General features: G+C 45.6%; 1 protein-coding gene across 32 annotated transcripts in view; it reads right to left on the bottom strand.

Moving 5' to 3' along the window:
• Positions 1–8434, bottom strand: part of EXD3 (exonuclease 3'-5' domain containing 3) — a 296432-nt gene extending 287998 nt beyond the window's left edge. For 14 of the 32 annotated variants that reach the window (XM_068657223.1, XM_068657216.1, XM_068657232.1 and 11 more), the window contains exons 1-2: positions 8136–8269; positions 451–517 (exon numbers count right to left, since the gene is read on the bottom strand). The gene's annotated coding sequence lies outside the window, so the exon portion shown is untranslated. Of the gene's footprint in view, positions 1–367; positions 518–8135; positions 8270–8387 lie in introns of those variants that run through there. The other 18 variants (XM_068657233.1, XM_068657228.1, XM_068657221.1 and 15 more) reach the window with 9 other exon arrangements.
• Between the last annotated feature and the right edge of the window lie 100 nt (positions 8435–8534).

The following is an 8534-nucleotide window of genomic DNA, read 5'->3' on the forward strand; positions in this document are numbered from 1 at the left end:
TCACAGGTCTGCCCCTAACTATCCGCAGAGGGCACAGCTTCTTGGTGTGGGGGCAGTGCAGTCACAGCAGCCTTAGCAATCACCTCCCTCTCCCTCCCAGCCCATTCCACAGCAAGGCACACCACACTCATCATAGAATCATAGAATCATAGAATATCCTGAGTTGGAAGGGACCCTTAAGGATCATCAAGTCCAACTCTTGACACCGCACAGGTCTACCCAAGTTCAGACCATGTGACTAAGACTCAGCCGTCCCCCAAACACCCATGCATAAGGAGGAAGAGATGCACAAAGTAGTAAACATTAAAACTGATCATCTTCTAAGCCTGGATAAGACAGGGGCTAGCAAGGGGTATGAGCTCCTTACATTGTATTGCCAAATATGTGGTTTGCCCCCGTATCATCAAAAGCCTTTGAACAGATTCAGGTCTGGAGACTTGGCAAACTCACCCCGACGGCCAATGACCTGACCCTGCTATCTGCTGGGTGACGTCTGGGATGCCAGTGCTGCGCAGCCCTGCAAGGAAGCAAACAGGTCTGCTGTTAGCACACTGAGCTTTTTGTACACACAACACCTGTGCTCCACTGAAGCAATCGTATCTAAGCGAGCACTTCCACACCCAGTTAAGTGTTACCTTGCAAAGACCAGGATTCAAGCAAACAGTAAGTGTTTTCTTGAAATAGGGCCTTAGATACTTGCCAATGTTTTTACTTCTTGCTAAACATCTTTACTGTAACATTGAGATCATGTGGCTAAGAACCACAAGGGACTAGAAAGACCACACAGATGTTATCAAATGTTACCTTGAGACCCACTGTCCCAATCCAGGCTCAGTGTCCACTTTAACACAATTAGATCTCCCCTCCCATTCATCTGGATCACCCACTGGCAACAATAGCTTACAAAACAAACAAACAAAAAAAATCACACAACAAAGCTTTAAAATGTGGCTGCTAAAAAGAGCTTAGCACAGTCTGAAACAGCAGCCATTTGCTCTGTAAAGCAAGACTGCACTCCTCATCTCAAAAAGCCAAACTGATTTCCCTTTAGTTTGTAACAGTGGGATACTTCAGTCCCTGGGGAATACTTCCCCAAAATTTACAGAGATTTGTGTAACCTAAGAAGCCCACGTGGCCCAGTGTGATATGCAAGCACTCCCCAAGCAGGGCACAGTTCCTCCTGTGCTCTCTCCCACATTTTCAGACATTCCTCACAGCACTGTTATGTCCCAGCCAACTTTTTTCCTGACTTAACAGTTTATTCCTTGAGGAGGTTCAGGCAGAGTTTGACATTAAAAAGATCAGTGGTGGATAGTGTCCTGGATGTTTAGAAAAAGGGATTTTTTTTTTTTTTTATGAACATGTAACCCAAACAAGGCTCAATGAATTTCCATGAAAATCAGACATGATCACAGAGTGCCTTTAGAACCACATAGCAGAAAGTTTCAGTGCAGAATGAAAAAGATAAGCACAAGAAAAAACTGAAACTGAAAATTAAAACATTTTGCAATCTGAGCTATAATTACTGCTAAGAGAGATATCACATCGTGCTTTTGTGTGTGTGTGTGTTTTTGTTTTTGAAAGTATGATAATGAATACAATTATTACCTAAAACTGAGACTAGGCAATTCACACCCAGCAAAAGTTTAAAATAGTAAAGGTTATTGAAAGACATAATGAGTACCCAAGCTGCACAGCTGCGTGCAGAGCTACAGGGGCAACTTCTTGTAAAGCCTTTTGCCTTCTGGAGGTAAGAGCAACAACAGCCAAGAGTAAATCCATGGATTGTATGGATGCAGCTAAACATAAAACAGGAACATTATTTAATTAGGAAAGAAGTCTAAAATGACAGCAGCCACACATTTACACTTAACACAAAGTCTGACCATATCTTTGGCACAGTTGGAGAGGTAGCTAAGAGAGAATGAACACGTTACAATGCATGCAATACCTGGAGAGCTGCACATAGCCTCTGCTGCTCTAGCTTGTTAAGGTAACAAGAACCACCTTGCTCAGCTTAGCAGCAGGCCCTTGCTAAATGCACAACAGCCAGATCTCACCTACACTGGTATAAATCTGCTTCCATGAGCTGAAATAAGCTGCTGTCATGAACACACTCAGTAATGGGTTAGGACCGGAGCACTGAATAGGGAACCTGGTTTCTATACTACCACATAAAAATGAGACACTGACACTATTTTTTTTTGGTAGTTATCAACACTAGCAACTGTCTCGAGACACCAACTTTAACCATGCCTTATACCTTAGTTTCGAAACAGTTTCTAGTGCTGTTGCTGTCTAAATGTTTATACAACTGTAAATTAGAACTTTCTTTTGCTTGTTTCTTTCATTATTTATATTTTCTTCATTAGCAACTTTCTTCTTCCAGATCCAGTGTTGCAACTTGAAGTATAGGTAACACGCAAGTTTAGTGCCAGACAGACAAGGAACAGGATTCTCATGTTTTACAGGTAGTAAAAGGGCAGAAGTTGAAGGATTTTTAGTTGCTTCTGGTATGATCAGATTCCAAAACAAATTGGTCTACACATTTTTATTGCAGAACACAATGCAAAAAGGATTATTGTAATAAATAAATACATAAAATCACGGTGTTGTGTTTTTTTTTTTCTTATATAGAAATTTGTTTGAGAATAGCAACAGCCTCAACCCTCAAACAGGTCTACTGCTACTTTGAGCAAACACCAAGGACTATGTCCAAAGTGTCATCCCAAGTGAGTGGCAAAGTTGAGACAAAATAAGCTATTAGTTACATGAGTAGGGGTTATTTTTGTTTATTATCTGCAGACTGTAAGGCATTCTTTGCCTTAATTCATCTAGCAGGGAATTCACACAGCTCGGAAAGAGCACACTACTCCTGATCCCAAGCATTTGGACAACACTCCCACCTTTCAGGCCCAAGTTAATGCCATTTAGTCGTGTTGCATCACTAAACCTGCATGTGGAATCACCATCGACCTGTTTGAGGGTTGAGGCAGTTGCTATTCTCAAACAAATTTCTATATAAGGAAAAAACCACTGTGATTTAATGTATCGCCGAGGCGATCGGCTCCAGGGCAGATGCATTCTGCAGCGGAGCAGGGGATCGAGGTGGGTAGGGCTTTTTTTTGGCATCGAGACCACTCGAAGCAGCCAAGGGAGCCACCAGGACCCAGCAGCCCTCACGAGGGAGGCTGACGAGGTGTTGGCGTCCATCAGTGCTGGTCAATCTTTAAGCACTGCCTCCTAAAAGCACAAGATCAGGCAATTCCAAAATATCAGAGGTCAGACAGGCAGGGCAGAAGGCCAGCCTGGCTGACCAGGGATCTTCTACTGGAGCTTAGGTGAAAAAAGAAAAGTGTACGGCTGCTGGAAGGAGGGTCAGGCAATGTAGAAGGAAAACAGGGATACTGTTCGCGTTTGTAGAAAGAAAATTTGTGTGGCCAAAGCCCAACTACAATTGAAGCTGGCCAAGTCTGTGGGAGACAATAAAAAGTTTTTTTTTAAATATGTAAATAGAAAAAGGAGGACCAAAGAAAACATAGGTCCACTACTTGATGGGGAAGGTCACCTCACAGACAAGGATAGGAAAGCAGAGACATTTAATGCCTTCTTTGCCTCCATCTTCAACACTGATGATGGGCTTTGGGACCCAGCATACAACTTAACAAAAACATCATACAATGGGTGAGCAATTGGCTGACAGGTAGGGCTCAAAGGGTTGTGGTAAACGGGGCCACATCAGGCTGGTGGATGGTCACTAGTGGGGTCCCTCAAGTACTGCATGCAGTTCTGGGCACCACAGCAAAAAAAGGATGTAAAACTTTTGGAGAGTGTCCAGAGGAGGGTGACGAAGATGTGAATGGACTAGAGGGGAAGGCGTATGAGGAGCGGCTGAGGTCACTGGGCCTGTTCAGCCTGGAGAAGAGGAGGCTGAGGGGGGGACCTCATCGAGGTCTACAACTTCCTCGTGAGGGGGAGTGGAGGGGCAGGCGCCGACCTACTCTCCTTAATCACCAGTGACAGGACCCACAGCAATGGTGTCAAGCTGAGGCAGGGAAGTCTACGCTTGACATCAGGAAGAGGTTCTTCACAGACAGGGTGGTCGCACACTGGAACGGGCTCCCCAGGGAGGTAGTCCCTGCACCAAGCCTGTTGGAATTTAAGAAGCATTTGGACTGTGCACTTAGTCACATGGTCTAAACTTTTGGGTAGACCTGTGTGGTGCCAGGAGCTGGACTTGATGATCCTTATGGGTCCCTTCCAACTCGGGATATTTTATGATTCTATGAAAAGAAACAAGACTTTCATCCTCTTGGAAGAGAGCTTTCCAGACTTCTCTTCTGATATATGTATAACTGGAGTTTCTCTTCAACCTTCCCTTATCCCATGCATACATACTCCCCTCTTTCATTACCTCTTGGACGAATTTTTCAGGCTTTTTAAATCACTGATGTCTACCACAGTTCTTCCCACACTGTATTAATTTACTAAAAATTAATTCAATTAAAAGTTGAAAATGGGAAGCAGAAAGATGCTCAGCAGTTAGCATATCTCATTTCTGTTAATGCAATTCGATTCCTCTGATATGCTTTTCAGTTAATTATTGTCACCCCTTTCTCCAATGCACACAATTACAACAGGGAGCTCCCTCTGTAGGCTGTCTTTATTTGACTGCATAGCATCAAGCACCTGGAGGCAGCTACAAAAAAAGTAAGAATTATTTTTTTAAGCCACTGGCATACTGCTCAAGCTCAGTAATTGCCTTTGAATTGAATTATTAAAACTTGGTTCAGGGAAAGAACGCTTGCTGTTTCTTAGTTAGCCCAGGGGCAGCCTGTGTCCCCTCATCCCTGCTCTTCTCAGGTTCCATCACTTCACATATTTCAAGTATTCAGGGCAAGTTTGGGCAAAATTACTTTACACAGGAACAACTGCTTTGGTTGCCAAAGAGCCTAGATGAACGGACCAGCTCCTCTTAATAACTGTGAACTGACCTACCTCTCTGCATTAAGCTCTGAGCGCTGCTGGGTATATACTCAGCATACAGAGAATACCCACTTCTCCTTTTCCTCACAACATAAGTTACTTTTGTTTTCTGCTCTGATGCAGTTTCATACGAGCAGCATATTCAGCTCCCTTGACAAAGCTGAGAAGTTTGTTCTAACTGATAAACTGTAAACACCAACTATTTTCTGTGTGTTATGATTACTTGTAGCAGACAGCATTTTCTGACAGATCATTTTACATTCTAGATTACATGTTTCGCTGGTTCTACTCCACATGCTAAAATTGCTGATTATTCCTGCTCTATTGTTTGCACATAAACAGTGAGAAAAACCATGGGAACAGAAGTCACGGCTATTAGTGACACTTGTGCCAAAAAGCTGTCATGCAGCCATGAGTGCAGGCTTCCAAAGAAAACCAGAAAGAACACCAAAAAACAGAATCCTATGTGAGGTGGTTTCAGTATTCATGGAAGTAAGTACAGGAGGCTATTTTTTTTTTTAATCAAAAGTCATGATTTCTGAATGAGTCAACAGATCTTCTAGTTGAGTCCATCATCTCATACACTTTTTATAAAACCTACTACCCTGAAAGCACTCTCATCCTCTCAAAACAACAAATAGATCCATCCTTTGCAAGAACCTGGTGAAATAGAAACAGTGTCAGCAGAAAGTCCCAGCATGAAAACTGTATTCTTGCTGGACGTGAAAAAACTCTTCTCGTGCATTAATCAGACTCGTCTGGAAACCCCTTCCTGACCTCAAACATGGAGCAGATTGCAAGCATTTGGGGAAGAGTTATTACATGAGGAAGAGGATTCTCTGGACACCAGCACACCAATTCACCCTCCTCAGTGTCTGTTCTCTGTGGCCAACTCTAACAATCTAGAGAACAGTGGAGGAAGAAATACACTACCTTAATCAATTTTCCTCTGTAAGAAAAGCGTGCTTCCCCCTTAATTCAGAACTATAGTGTTATCAGCAACACAAATAAACAAATAAATAATCCTGCTATTCCTGCAGCCACGCAAAGAGGAAGAACAAGCAGAGTAAACAGAGTCCCAGAAGGTGACTCCCTGACAACATCCCTGATTTCCCCCCAACCACATGGACATTCTTACACCAGTAAGTTCCCTGAGATTCCAGGTTGAAGCCTTTCTTCAACGTTGTTACCTAGCTCCAGGTGAAGAGCTCCAGATAACAGCAAGCCTTTAACCTCTCCTGCAAACTATTCCTGTATGTAATCTCTATCACGGCTAGGAAATTGTGTCATATGTAAAAGAATCTGTGTACCTTTGATTTTCAGTTACTGGATCTCAAAGAGACTAAAAATATTCAACTATCAAGTAACTTTTCAACAGGCAAGGATTTCCACAAAGTAGCTGAGACTTCTTGACCTTCTTCTCTTGGAAGTGTCTGAATAAACTGAGTTCACTAGATCTGTTACAAGGTTTTTCCACAACCAGAGCATTTGTGTGGCCTCCTCTGAATCTTCCAGGATCTTCATACTTTATCTGAAGAGCTTAACGGGACCTTATGTTCTAGCAGCCATTCTAACACACAATGTGTGCACACACAATCACAACTAAATCCTGCAAGTCATTATCTAACAGCTTCCTACCACATAAACAGAGGAGGTAACCTTGGTTTTTAGACTTCATATGTTCTTTTTCACTATATTAAGATGCTTCCCCAATTTGGAATTATCTAGCCAGAAAGATCAGAACAGGCTACAACACTAACATCTTGTCACTGCAAAGATTATAAATCTTCTTTTGGATAATTTAAGTCAGTAGACATATTAGTATTCGAACAAAGAATTTGTAAGAATAGGAGCTGACTGGAAATAGGCTGCATATTTATGTCTTCCAATTAACAATCAAGCTGTGTTGTTTGCTCCTAAGCTCCTTCTGCACTTTTGCCTCACTGCCATACAACAGTATCTTTGTTTAATCAAATTTCCACATCACGATAGAATCAAGTTCCTCAGAGAATTTCAAGTCTGTGACAGTCATGATAATAATAATTGACTTCATTGGATCTTGAAATGTCTTCCCAAGAGGGGACATGAGGTTTATTAGAAAAGAAAGAAAAAAAAAAGTCATTTTTTAAGCACGTCTCTTGGTCTTTAGTATCTACATTTATCATAGAATCACAGAATCATAGAATCATTAGGGTTGGAAAAGCCCTCCACGTTCATCTGGTCCAACCACCCCCCTACCACCAATGTCATCCACTAAGCCATGTCCCTCAGCACCACGTCCGACCTTTCCTTGAACACCCCCAGGGATGGTGACTCCACCACCTTCCTGGGCAGCCCGTTCCAATGCCTGACTGCTCTTTCTGAGGAGAAATGTCTCCTAATCTCCAACCTGAATCTCCCCTGGCACAACTCGAGGCCATTCCCTCTAGTCCTATCACTAGTTACCTGCAAGAAAAGGCTGACCCCCAGATCCCCACACCTTCCTTTCACATAGTTGTAGAGAGCAATAAGGTCTCCCCTGAGCCTCCTCTTCTCCAGACCAAAGCCCCCCAGCTCCCTCAGCCGCTCCTCACAGGACTTGTGCTCCAGGCCCTTCACCAGCTCCGTAGCCCTGCTCTGGACACGCTCCAGGGCCTCGATGTCCTTCTGGTAGTGAGGGGCCCAAAGCTGAACACAGCACTCGAGGTGCGGCCTCACCAGAGCCGAGTACACGGGGACGACCACCTCCTATTTTATCTTAATCCCACAACTGACATCAGGTTACCAAACCTACAGTTCCCCTACCCTACAACACATTTCATCTTTCCACGTGTAGGGACAACACTCGTGGCACTTCCAATCCCGCCGAACTGTTCCCCTGATCTTCCAAAAGTATTTAAAAATCATTAACAGGGAACTCTGCCAGCCGCTTTAAAGCCAAGCCTCTCCGTTTGAGAGCACGGCGCTGCCGCTGGCCGCGGCCAACTCGCCCTCGGCAACCCCCGGAGCCGCCCGCGAGCCGCCGGCACCGAGCCGGCCTCCGCGCCACAGCCTCCAGCCCCCGGGCCCGCCTCAGCCCCGAGGCAGCACCGGGGGCCCGACCGAGGCCGCGCGGCTCTGCCCCGGCTGCGGACCGTCCCCGTCCCCCCTCACCGGCCGCTGCCGCTCACCTGCCGCCGCCGCCGCCGCTCGGAGCCGCCCCCCCCCCCCCCCCCGGGACCCCCGGCTCGGCGCGGAACCCCCGGCGCCCGGTGCCGCCGCCCCGCCGGGCCCCCTTGGCGGCAGCACCGAGTGCGGCGCGGAGCCTGCAGGGGGCGCCGATGCCCGCAGCAACCCTGCGAGCCCGGGGTGCGAGTGTGAGTGAGTGAGTGAGTGAGTGAGTGAGTGTGTGTGGAATTTACCGTAACGACCCGCGGGTTTACCGTATTGCCCCGCTGTGCCGCGCTGAAGCTGCACCCAGACGTGACCATCACTCTGTATTTCAACGAATAAAACGATCACTTCGCGGGCTGTGCCGGCCCTGCCCCTGCCCCTGCCCTCAAGGGGCACTGCCACAGCTTCTGCTCGGG

This window comes from Anas acuta, chromosome 20 (assembly GCF_963932015.1).
Source record: "Anas acuta chromosome 20, bAnaAcu1.1, whole genome shotgun sequence".
Classification (NCBI taxonomy): Eukaryota; Metazoa; Chordata; class Aves; order Anseriformes; family Anatidae; genus Anas; species Anas acuta.